Source organism: Canis aureus, chromosome 32 (assembly GCF_053574225.1).
Source record: "Canis aureus isolate CA01 chromosome 32, VMU_Caureus_v.1.0, whole genome shotgun sequence".
NCBI classification, from domain to species: Eukaryota; Metazoa; Chordata; class Mammalia; order Carnivora; family Canidae; genus Canis; species Canis aureus.
In genome coordinates, this window is record NC_135642.1 from 24,381,319 (window position 1) to 24,394,741 (window position 13,423).

General features: G+C 36.7%; 1 protein-coding gene and 1 pseudogene across 7 annotated transcripts in view; one reads left to right on the top strand and one right to left on the bottom strand.

The window, feature by feature from the left end:
* UNC13C (unc-13 homolog C) overlaps nucleotides 1-13,423 on the top strand; it is a 586,284-nt gene that overhangs the window by 112,683 nt on the left and 460,178 nt on the right. The window lies entirely within an intron of this gene.
* On the bottom strand, nucleotides 12,579-12,919 carry LOC144302826 (transcription elongation factor A protein-like 8; annotated as a pseudogene).

Sequence of the window (13,423 nt, forward strand, 5' to 3'; positions counted from 1 at the left end):
GACACAGACTTTGCCACTTACAGGTTGATGGGGAATCACCTATTTGAGCTTTTGTTTCTTATCTGTAAATGAAGATAATACCACACAGCTTACAAGGTCTAGGTAAAAATAAATGAGATAGTAACCGTGAAATGCTGTCTCCTATTTCGTAGATGTATAATAAAACATTAATTTCCTTCCACTTTAGAAGAACTCAATTCAGGATATTGTACCCAAATCTTTGCTGAGAAACAAGAAGAAACATTATTTTCAGGTGATTTAACTACCTCAACTACCTGTTGAGGTAATGACAGTAGTGGTTCAATTAATTTTTAGTGGCTAAAGGATGATTTCTTTTACATTATGTAAAAATTTTAGGTGAAATTAAAAAGACTTTGGAATAAGAGAGTTCTCTCTTAGAATCCTGACTTCACTCTTTTACTAGGTATGTGATCTTAGGAGAACTCAGGTTTCTTATTAAAGATATTGAGAAGGATGCCTTGGTGGTTTGGCAGTTGAACATCTGCCTTTGGTTCAGGGTGTGATCCTGGAGTCCTGGGATTGAGTCCTGCATCAGGCTCCCTGCGTGGAGACTGCTTCTGCCTCTGCCTATGTTTCTCCCTCCCTCTCTCTCTCTCTCTCTCTCTCTCTGTGTGTGTGTGTCTCTCATGACTAAATAAATAAATAAAATCTTTTTAAAAAGATATTGAGATAATTTCCTTAAGGTCTTTATAAAAATTAAAGAATTTTTTTGAAAAGTACGTTCAACTCTGCACTGCATTGTCTGCTAGAGTAAGTGCTTAATAATTAGTAGCTGCTATTTTTATCATTTTATGAGACTGAGCTTTCAAATGCATTGACATGGAGGAAGAACTTCTAAATCTTCCTGCCTGCTTGAGAACAATCTCATTGAGATATGTGCTAATAAACAATAAACAATAACTCATTTTTTGCTTTGTAATAAATTGAGCCCTAATACCTGAAATTTTTCATTGTACCTTCAACAGAGTGATCATTCAATAAATACACATAGGACAATGGGATAATGGAAAATAGGTATTTGTTTATCTCAATTATTGCTGTCAGAGGTATGGTTGACAAATTATAATCTTATCAGGACACCTGAAAAGATTAGCAAATAAATCATTAATAAAACACTTTCAGCTCTGGGTTTCTAGTGGCATAGAACAAAGGAAAAGGGATCCTGGACCTCCTCAGGGTTAAATTGGAGGGAAATTTTTATGAACGAGCACCATTAAAAGAAAGTCAAGAAAGGACAGGTACACATTTTCATAATCTCTTCCACAAAGAATCAAAAGGATTTAATTTTTTTTAAATCTGCCACAAATGTTCCCTTTTGGCAAAGCACAAGAAACATGAAGAAAGCTATATCAAAGAACACCATAAGCAAATTGAACAACACAAATGAGCAATTTTTTGTAAGTTTATTGTATTATATTTTGTATTTAAGTGGAGTATGTGGTGATTGGAGGAAGACTATAAACAATATAATTGATAGTGTTTTTCTCGCCAAAACGCAGTTTTTAGATCTTTCTTTCTTTTGTGTTAGGTATTCCAGGACCCGTAAATATTGCCAACAGCTCTTCTCCCTTGTGCTCCCCACCCCCTACCCCACGCACACGTGTGCATACACTTGTAGCCTGATGCCCTGTTGATGACTGGGGCTCCCACTCCCAATCTTCCCTGTGCCAGGCCAGATCTCAGTTTGCTCGCTCCCACTTGAGACCCTGCCTCTGCCTTCCCCTGCTCCGTCTTCTGCGCTTTAGCATCCAGGCATTGCAAGCTAGAGCTATGGCCCTCCAGCCCAAGCACCTGTGGATAACTGGGCTGATGAGGAAAGCTCTAGAAATCCGCGAGGAAGCATGAGTGGGTGGAGAAACTAAAACCGTGGGAGGCCCTGAGGAGGTAGGTGAGAATGGGCTCTGAGACCTTAGGGAAGTCTTAGGGAGAGAGGAAGTGGAGGCTGGGGGTGGGGGGAGCTGAGGAGCCTAGGTGAGCACAGAGGAGGTGGGGAGCTGGCTACCAGACAGGGACAGAAGGGAGTCTGTTGTCACAAGAGGTTCTCTGAGGAAGACTTGGCCACTCCCCGAGGCCAGCAGGCCACTCACTCCGCCAGCTCTGGAGGGAGCATGAAAGCCCCTTCTTTCTACCTGTGTACCCCAAATGACCCTCAAGTATCTAAGTGACTAAACTTGGTTCCCTCTGAAGGCTGGGCTCCCCAGAAGTGGTGAGGTTCAAGGGCGATGGGACTCGCCCCCCACCTGCATTTGCTGATGACTGAAATCTTAATTTAAGCAAATAAGACCTTCCACTTCCATACACAGAAGACTGAAATTATAGCACAAGGGACAAAAGGTCCCTGACCCCAAGCATATTCATAGTAACTTGTGACTGAAATAAGATCTATTCCAACACTGACAGAGGTGCAGAAAAGGGACATGTCCTCTAGTGACATGAGATGAGACACTGTGGTCCTAAAAGACCCATATCCCCAGTCTGGCCAATTTCTCCTAGGCTCTGTTTCCCCAAAATCAACCTCAGAGTCAGAGAAACAGCTGGGGCAGAGTTCCTGGTGTGAGCAATGGTGGTGGTGTTAGCTGCAGTATGGACCACTCAATGATTTCAGCTGCCTGAAATCTCACTTGAGGCTTCTGTATAGACGTATTTCACAAATCTCTGTGCTGCAAAATATTCCCAAGTATTGAGTTCCTCAGAAAATAATATTCATGGCCATGAACTCAGAAAATATGTCCCAAAAGGGACAGGCATAAAAATGAAGACTTTAATTACATTGGTTCTGTAATTAAATATAACACTATTTTTCTGAGTCTACCGAATCTTTTCCAGAATGACCCTTTTTCCCTCTGATGCAACCTCTTCATCTTCTCGGCTTCCCCTGCCAGCTCTGTGGGGATGGCCTCATCCTGAACCCTGTTGGCCAGGTTATGGGGACTTGGAAATCTCTTCAACTGGTGGAACACAGATTTTTTTTTCCAGCCCCTTTAAAATGGTCATGTACATACATACAACCATGGTCAGAACAGTGACTCAGCCACTGAAAATATTTTTGTTCCGTGACAAATGTGTCTGAAAGCTGTCTAATTGTTCCCTCTCTTCCTAATTAGGACACTGGCATGTGCTGGAAAACAGAGTGCAATCAACCCATTCTAGAGTCCCTTATATTTATAGTGTTTTTAATTCTCTTTAATATATTTTCATGTTTATTGTCTTATTTTATTCAATTCTAGTAGAGTAGCACAGGTGTCATTTTCCTTAGATAGATAAAAAGTAAAACAAAACTATATAGCAAGGGTTTATTTTTGGTCATAGAGTAAATTAGGAGCAGACTTGAATCTAGAAGTGAGGTCAGCCTCTTTGGATGGTCCTCTGACCCAAGATAGATACAATTTCAAAACTTTGTGTCTAGACCTGCTGAACTCACCTGAATCTCACTACTTCTGACCTACAGGTGATTTTTGGAGACACTCCCTGGCCTATCAGGAGTATCAGAGAGCCAGTAGAATGGGTGCAGATAGACTAGCTGCAGTCTGTCTATCTCTGAACCTGGGGTTAATGGGCAGTAGGAACTAATCAAATTTGCACTTTCTCATATAACCATTTTGGGTTCTCAATCTGGTACTTGTAATAAACAGTATTTTCAAAATAACTTAAGTATCAACAATGGATAAAGTTTTCTAAAGAAATGTGACAACTAATTAGAAATCTAATGTATCCAGGTGCTTTTGGCTTAGAATACCACTCTTCATAGGACGCTTGCTAAAGGTTCTTTAGCGAGGGTGGCTATGTTTTGTTTTGTCCCTCAGACCTTATTCTGTGTCTTGATCAATTATTTTCTGTCATCCTCTGTACTAGGTATGTATGTATGTATGTATGTATGGGAAAGCAAAAAGGTTGGGTGTGTATATGTAAATTTTTATCAATATATCCAGAGTCTGGTTATTCCATTACAGAGGCTACAAAACTTACTATTTTTTTCTTCTCCACGCTATCCTGAAAGATTTTTATCTCAGATCATTGACTCTGCTGCTTATATCAAGCAGCAAGTTCAAGAAGAGAGAAGCTGTTTGTCTTTCAAGAAATGTTATAGTTTAGGTGGTAAAGATCTGGCTCCCTGCAGAGCCCAGAGAAGAAGATCTAAGAAAGAAAACAGTCCTGTATTTCTGGCATTTTCTGGCTGCCCAAAGCATCCCTCTACAGCTGACATTGATAAAATTTCATCAGAGGCATTGGTCAGACTGCAGGTTTTTTTTTTTTTTTTTAAAGCTATAGGAGTCATATTAGCATTTAAGATATGTCTTTTTTTATGCAGAATATGTGGTGTATATTATCTCTGTTTTGCATGTTATATTACTATAAACTCATGCAGGCCCCAAAATAAAATTTAAAATGTAGTTTGACATTCCTGACAGACCCAAATATTTTTTAACAAAAAAGCATTTTGTAGTCGAATGCTCTACCCACGAGCTATACCCCCAGGCATCAAAAAAGCATTTTGAATAAAAAGATACTTCCCATTCTTGCATAGAGTGACTCAAAATAATAAAGATTTCATCTTCCCTCAGTTGATATATTTGAATTTTTATTTAAAATTTTTTTGATATATAATTGACATATAACACTGTAAGCAGTATGGCATAATAACTTGGCTTTCATATAAAGTGAAATGATTACCAAAAAATTAGTTAACATCCAGTATTTCATATATGTACCAAAAAACTCCTCAGGATTTCCTCTTAAAGATTTTCATATAAACCATACAGTGGTGTTAACTATAGTCATCGTATATTACCTCCCTTGTACTTATTAAAACAAAGTTTTGACCACCTTCATCCATATGTCTTCTGTAGTGGCTGTATCAATTTATTTTCCTACCCACAGGTAATAAGGGTACATTTTCCTCCCTGTCCTCACCAGTGTTGGCTATCACTTATCTTTTTGAGAACTATTCTAACACATGTGAGTTGATACTTCATTATGATTTTTGATTTGCATTTCCCTGGTGATTAGCGATATTGAGCACCTCTTCATGTACTTGTTAGCCATTTGTATATCTTCTTGGGAAAAATGTTTTTCCTTTTCTCTTACTAACACTAGTTATTTACTGTCTTTTTTGATAATAGCCATTGTAACAGGTTTGAGGTGATGTCTCATGTGGTTTTGATTTGCATTTTCCTGGTGATAAGTGATGTTAAGAATCATCATGTGTCTGTGGCTGTCTGTTGGTCTTTAAAGGAATGATGGGCACTTGGGTGGTTCAGTGGTTGAGCCTTTGGTTCAGGTCATGATCCTGGGGTCCTGGGATACAGTCCTACATCAGGCTTCCTGCAGGAAGCCTGCTTCTCCCTCTGCCTATGTCTTTCCTCCCTCAGTATGTGTCTCATGAATAAATAAATAAAATCTTAAATGACTATTTAGGTCTTCTGCCCAATTTTAATTGGGTAGTTTGTGGGAGGTTTCGCTATCATGTTGTGTGCATTCTTTATATCACTGTATGTTCTTCTTTTGTCAAAGATTAACTGACTATATAAACATGGATTTCTTTCTGGGCTTTCTATTTTGTTCTATTGATCTATGTCTCTCTGTGTCACTACCATACTGTTTTGATTACTGTATTTTGTATTAGAGTTTGACATCTTCAGCTTTGTTCCACTTTCTAAAGATATCTTTGCCCTTCAGGGCTTGTTATGGTTTTATACAAATATTAGGATTATTCTAGTTCTTTGATAAATCCCATTGATATTTTGATAGGAAATGTATGAATCTGTAGATTGCTTTTGGGTAGTATGGACATTTTAATGATATTGTTCGAGTCCATGAACATGGTATAACTTAGTGTTTATTTGTGTTGTTTTCAATGTCTTTCATCACTATCTCATAGTTTTCAAGCCATAGGTCTTTAACCTCTGTATTTAAGTTTATTTCTAGGTATTTTGATGCAATTGTAAATATGATTGTTCTCTTAATTTCTCTTCTACTTCATTATTGATGGAAATGTAACAGATCTCTGTGTATTACTTTTGTATCCTGGTATTTCACTGAGCTCATTTATTCTAACAGTCTTTTTGATGGAATCTCCAGGGTTTTCTGTATCTAGTGTCATGCCATCTGCAAATAGTAACAGTTATATCCCCCCCCCGCCAATTTGGATGCCTTTTCTTCTTCTTGTCTAATTTCTATGACTAGGACTTCTATTACTATGTTGAATAACAGTGGTAAGAGTGAACATCCTTGTCTTGTTCCTGATCTTACAGAAAAACTTTCAGCTGTTCACTGTTGGTTATGACAATAGCTATGATTTTGTCATATATGGTCTTTAATGTTTGAAGTGTGTTCCTGCTGTACCATCTTGAGAGGTTTTATCATAAATGAAGGTTAAATTTTATCAAATTCATTTTTTGCATCTGTTGACAGGGTTAATGATTTTAATCCTCCTCTTTGTTAATCCGGTATATCATATTGATTGACTTGCAGATAGTGAACCATCCTTGTATCCCTGGAATAAATCCTACTTGATTGTGGTGTATGATCTTTTTAATGTATTTTTCAATTTGGTTTGCTAATATCTTGTTCAGGATTTTTACATTGGTGTTCATCAGGGGATATTGGCCTGCAATTTTCTTTATTTTGTTTTGCTTGCTCTTTCTTTCTTTCTTTCTTTCTTTCTTTCTTTCTTTCTTTCTTTCATTCATTCATTCATTCATTCATTTATTTGGTGTCTTTATCTACTTTTGTTACCAGGGTAATGCTGATCTCATAGAATGAGTTTAGAAGCATCACTTCCTCTTGAACTTTTTAAAATAGTTTAAGAAGCATATGCATTAAATCTTTCAAAGTTTAAAACTTACCTATGAAGCCATCTGGTCCTGGACTTTGGGGAGTTTTTGGATTGATGATTCAATTTCATTACTAATCATTCTATTCCGATTTTCTGTTGTTTATTCAGTCTTGAAAGATTGTATGTTTCTAGGAATTATTCACTTTTGGGTTGTCTCATTGGTTGACATATCATTGTAGTAATATCTTACTACCCTGTGCATTTCTGTGGTATCAGTTTTGACTTTTTTATATTTCTTATTTTATTTGGAACCTCCCTTATTTTGATGAGTTTGGGTAAAAGTTTGTTCATTTTGTTTTCAGAAAAAAAGCAGCTTTTAGTTTCAATGATCTTTTCAATTTTTGTCCTTTATTTCTGCTCTGATATTTACTTTTTTCTACTAACTTTGGATTTTGTTACTTCTGATTTCAGTCTTCAATTTATTGAGACAGATTTTGTGGCCTAACATGTGATCTGTCCTGGAGAATGCCCGGTGTGCACTTGAAAGAATGTGTTGTGTGTTGTTCTTAGATGGAATGCTCTGTATATATTAAATCTATCTAGTCTGCTGTGTCATTTAAGGCTGCTGTTTTGTTTTTTTGTTTTGTTTTTATTTATTTATTTTTTACAGATTTTTCTGCCTGGATGATCATTACTTCCATTAATGAAAGTGGAGTGTTTAAAGTCCCCTTACTATTTTATACTGTCCATTTCTCTTTATAGCAATATTTTCTTTATGTATTTAGATGCCCCAGTGTTGTGTATATAGATAATTATCTATATGTTAAATCTTCTAGGATTGATTTATCATTAGGTAATGCCCTTCTTTGTTTCTTGGTAGTATTTGTTTTAAAGTCTATTCTGTCATGTGTATTACTGTCTCAGCTTTTTTTTGTTTGTTTCTTTTTCTATTGCTTTATCTTCTTTCTGTATGTGTCTTTATAACTGAAGTGAGTCTCTTGTAAGCAGCATATAAATGAGTCTTTTTAAAATTCAACCGCCCTATGTTTTTTGATGGGAGCATTTAGTCCATTTCCATTTAAAGTAGTTATTAATAGATACATACTTATTGCCATTTTGTTGCGTTCTGATTGTTTTTGTAGTTATGTTTCTTTCCTGTTCTCTTCCCTTAGAATTTGGTGATTTAGTGTTCTATCTATATTCCTTTATTTATATTTTTGTGTGTGTATATCTATTACCGGTATATTTGGTTTGTGGTCATTATGAGGTTTATATATAATATCCTATATATAGCAGTCTATTTTAGGTTGATGGTTGTGTAAGTCCAAGTGCATTTTAAAAGCACCACATTTTTATTCCCCCTCCCTCCACCATGGTTTATATTTTTGATATCCTGTTTTAGATGTTATTTTGTTATTTTGTGTATCACTTAACTAATTGCCATAGGTCTAAATGATTTTTACTACTTTTGTTTTCTAACCTTCATAGTAGCTTTGTTCGTGATTGGTCTACTATATTTAACATATGCTCATCTTTACTAGTGATACTTCTTTTTTTCATAATTTTCTAATATCTAATTATGATCTTTTTTTTCCTGTTTAAAGGAGTATATTTAACATTTGTTGAGGCTGAATTGGCGTTGATGAAATTGTAGCTTTTCTTTGAGAAACTCTTTCATCCCTCCATTTAATTCTGATAACCTTGACAGATTTAGTACCTTTGGTTGACAGTTTTCTTTCTTGTGCTCTTGCTCTCTGGCACTTTGCACCTTTTCTTGAAAATAAGAAATTATTATTTCAGAGAGCAAGCAGGGGAAGGGACAGAGGTATAAGCAGGCTCCTCACTCAGTGGGGAGCATGATTTGATCCCAGGAGCCTGAGATCATGACCTGAGCTGAAGTCAGACACTTGACTAAGTCACCCAGGTGGCCCACTACTTTGCACTTTTTTTTAAGATTTTTTAAAAATTTATTTATTCACGATAGACATAGAGAGAGAGAGGCAGAGATACAGGCAGAGATACAGGCAGAGGGAGAAGTAGGCTCCATGCGGGGAGCCTGACGCAGGACTCAAACCCAGGACTCCAAGGATCGTGCCCTGGGCCAAAGGCAGGCGCCAAACTGCTGAGCCACCCAGGGATCCCCTACTTTGTACTTTTAATATATCCTACCACTCTCTTCTGGCCTGTAAACTTTCTGCTAAAATATCACCTGAGAATCTTATGGTAGTTCCCTTGTATATTATAACTAGTTTTTTTCTTGGTTGCTTTTAATATTTTCTCTTTAACTATTGGCACATTGATTATAATGTGCCTTGCTATAGGTCTCTTTTGGGTTCATCTTATTTTGGACTCTGCTTTCTAGGCTTGGGTGTCTGTTTCCTTCATCAGGTTATGGAATTTTTTTTAAAAGATTTTACTTATTTGAGAGCAAGAGAGTGTGAGGGAGCACAAGCAGGGGAGAGAGAGAGGGAGAAGCAAACTCCCTACTGAGCAGGGAGCCTAATGTCGGGCTCAATCCCAAGACCCTAGGATCATGACGTGAGCCAAAAGCAGATGCTTAACTGCTGATGACTGAGCCACCCAGGTGCCCTAGGTAAGGGAATTTTTCAGCTATTTTTTTCAGATAGGCTTTTAACCCCTTGCTATTTTCCTTCCCTTTTTGAAACCTCTATAAATTTAATGTTAGGATATTTAATGTTATCCAGAGTTCCCTTAAAATACCCTCATAAAAGTTTTTAGCTGTTCTTATAGCTTTTAGCTTATTTGTTGATTTCTACTGTTGCCTTGAAGATTGCCAATCTGATCTGCTATTGATTCCCTCTAGGACATTGTATAGTTATTGTATTTTATAGCCCTTACTGGTTCTTTTTTATATTTTCTGTCTTTGTTGAAGTTCTCACTATATTGGTACATTCTTGAGTTCATTGAGCATCTTTATGACCATTACTTTGAACTATTTATATGGTATGCCCATCTCCATTTCATTTTGTTCTTTTCTTAGATTTTTCTTTTATTCTTTTATTTGGGCATATTCCTCATTGTGCCTAATTCTCTTTCTGTGATTTAGGGAGATAAATTAGATGCCCCAGGCTTGAAGGACTGGCTTTATGCAGAAGGTATCCTATGGGGCCCAATAGTACAAATCCACCTGCTTACCTGAGCCAGGACCTCAGGATTGTCCCCTGTGTGACCTGTGTACACTCTTCTATTGTGGCTGGTTCATGATTGATAGGGAATCTGGTATGCAGAGCTGTTTTCTGGCATGGCTGTCTGCAAGGTCTAGCCATAACTGTGGCCATGCTTGTGAGCAGAACTGACAACTGGCCCATCTAGCTGAGAGACCTGGCTGAAACTATGTAGGCATACTGAACAGCTTGCCATGAGATGTGGCTGTGACTTTGATAGGTGTTTTATAGTGTGGTGCTGGCTCCGCAGGATGATGGTGCTTGGGATGGGCTTTGGTGGCAGCTAAGGCTATCTACCAGGAGCACTAGAGTGGGGAGCCACTTAGGAGGGTCTCTGGTTCTGGTTGAGGATGCCTGCCAAGAGTGCTGGGGAAGGGGGCTGCTTGGAAGGGGCTTTGGTGCTGGGTAAATGGTGCTAGCACAGTAGATGGCAAGTGTCAAAAATGTTGCTCACCAGTGCTAGGCCAGCTAGATAAAAGGGGAGTGGGGCGGAAGAAGATGCCTACCAGTGCTTCTGTCCCTGAAGATTATTCCAACATATCACTCTCCTGGCATATACCCTAAAATTAGTCAATGGATCTTCTTCAGATGTATCCAAGGTACTTTTCAAAATGCTGCCTGTGTACTGGGACTCAGAGCAAGTGGAATTGTATGCACATTTCATTAAAGTGGAGTCTCCATTTCCTACTGCCTTCTAGCTCTCCTGAACAAAATCTCAACTGGTTTTCAAGACAGACTTTATAGATGTTTGCCTTACAGTGCCTCTCCAGAGGGCCTTGAAGACCAATTTAGACCTTGGGACTCTTCTTCTTCAGGGAGGCCCTCGTCCTTGTGTGTTGTCACACCAGAGGTGTGGGTCCTAGCAAAACTGTCTTTGCCTCTTCTACTCATCTCAATGTGGCTTTTTCTTTATATCCTTAATTGGTTTGAATCAATTCCTCTAGAATTTGTTCTCAGAGATGGTTCTACATGTCATTGTAGGTTATGTCCCTGTGAGCTCAGGATCCCCCCACACAATCTTGATTTTTTTTTTTTGTCCATTTTTAAATTGATTGCTTTTTGCTATTGAGTTGTAGGAGTTCTTTATAAAGTTTGGGTATTAACCCTTATTGTATACATTGTTTGCAAATATTTCCACATAGGTTTTCTTTTCATTTTGTTTGTAGTTTCTTTTTGATGTGCAAAAGTTTTTAGTTTGATATACTTGTACTTTTTGTTATTTTGTTACTTGTGCTCTGGGTGTCCTATCCAAAAAAAGCCTTTTAGACCAGTGTCCAGAAGATTTTTTTCTTCAGTTTTCTTTTAGTTTTATGGGTTTTGAGTTCACATTTAAGTCTTTAATCCATTTTGAGTTTATTTTTTTGTGGGTGCTTTAAGATAGTGGTCTAGTTTCATTGTTTTAGATGCAAATATCCCATTTTCCCAGCACCATTTATTGAAGAGACTCTTTTCTCCATTAAGTACTCTTGGCTTTCTTCTTATATATTGTCAACTAATATTTACCATATATGCATGGGTTTATTCCTGGGCTTTTGATTCTGTTCTATTAGTCTATTTGTCTGTTTTTATGCTACCACTATACTATTTTGATTACTCTAGCTTTATAATAGTAGCCTGAAATCATCTTTCTCAGGATTGTGTTGGTTATTTGGGGTCTTTTATGGTTACGTATGATTTTGGTTGTTTTTTATACTTCTGAAAAAAAATCTTAAAAGCAGCTAGAGCATAAAAGACATTAGGAAACCCCAATCAAAGAAATGTTCAAGGAAGTATTTTAGGAAACAGCAAAATCATACCAGAGAGAAATAGAAATCTACACAAAAGGAATGAAGAGTGATGGAAATATTGACTACATGGGAAACATGTAAGATGTTGCCTCTGCATATAAAATCTTTAAATCTATTAGGGAAATAAAACATCTTGGTTAACCAATTTATAACTCAACAAAGTTGTACTAATTTATCATTAAAATAACATATTCAGAGAATGTATTTTATTTTTTTTCTCTGAAATGTCAGTTTTATTCCTCTGGCTAAGAGATCCAGAGATAACTTGAGGTTTACATTTTTTTTTTTTTTTTTACATAGTTCTTCCATCAAGAGTTTAGGTGCCTCCATTGCGGTAATAAGCTGATAGCAAATTTTTTGACTCTTATAAAGCCTTAATTTTGTGTATGTGTGTGACACATATTCATGAAAAAATCCATATAAGTGAAAGGAACTCGCATGACACAGAAATAAGCACTTAAGTTTTTGACACATATACACATATGTGTATATGTACCCACGATTTGAGATTTAATCCTACATATGTGAGCTGATACTAAATATACTGCTTTGCAGCCTGTTATGTTTTACTTTGCAACATAGAATGAATATAATTTCATGCATATGTGTGTGAAACTTTCCAATTGAAAAACTCTCAAAGAATGTGTCAAAATACAGTATCTGATGAGATTCTGATAATGAGGAAACTCCCTAAGATATAATTTCACCAGATGATTAAAAGTAAAATGAAAGTCAAAGATAAACCAGAAAATACTAACAGAAAGAAAGCAAGAGCCAGATTTTAATATCAGACCAAGAAAAAAAAAAAATTCAAAGCCTAAAGCACACAGGATAAGGATGACTGCATGAATGTCTTTGTTTCTACTGCATCATCACAAACTTATTTCTTTTTTCTCTTCACTAAGCCTTTCTAACTCCTCTCTACCTCTTATCATTTCTTCAGCTCAAATGCCTCATGAGAATGTCCTCTTATAACCCCTGATCAGATCTGGTCAGCCCTCTTAAGAATTCCTTCTGATTCTGAGCTTACACCTTCTTTGGAAGGTTGAGAATTTTTCTGCCTCCTGTGGTACCTCTTCCAAAGGGCATTCTGCCTCAGCTTTGAGCATATTCTGTGGTTTTCCTTCATTTTCTTCAAAAGACTTTTGCATGTTGTGTATTTTTCTGTTATTTCTTTTGAATAAATTAATCCTGTAGCGATCCAGGGGATTTTTCCTCCCTCATCCTTCACTTGATTTATGTCATGTACAAAAGATCAAGAGTCCTGAAAGGATCTAGGGCACTTTTCTTTTTCTCCAGCACTATGGAGCTCAAGAATGTATTGTATTAATCCATGATCTAAAAGACATGTAATGGAATTAGACTAGACCTTATTTTCTCTCTTTTAATAACTTAATTTCACAGAAATCTCTCAAAAGTATCTTGGCTTTCATATACCACAATAATGGTTTATAATGCTGTCCCTTGGTTCTCAATATTAATTAGTATCTAATAGTTTTTATAGTAGATAAGCATTAAACTCAACATATTTCTCCTCTACTCACCTTTCCATTGCTGTATATTTCACATTTTAATTAAAATAGTTCTCACTTATGTTTATCATGATATGAATATAGTTTTTACTACAAACCCAAGAGAATTCTATTAAGTTTATT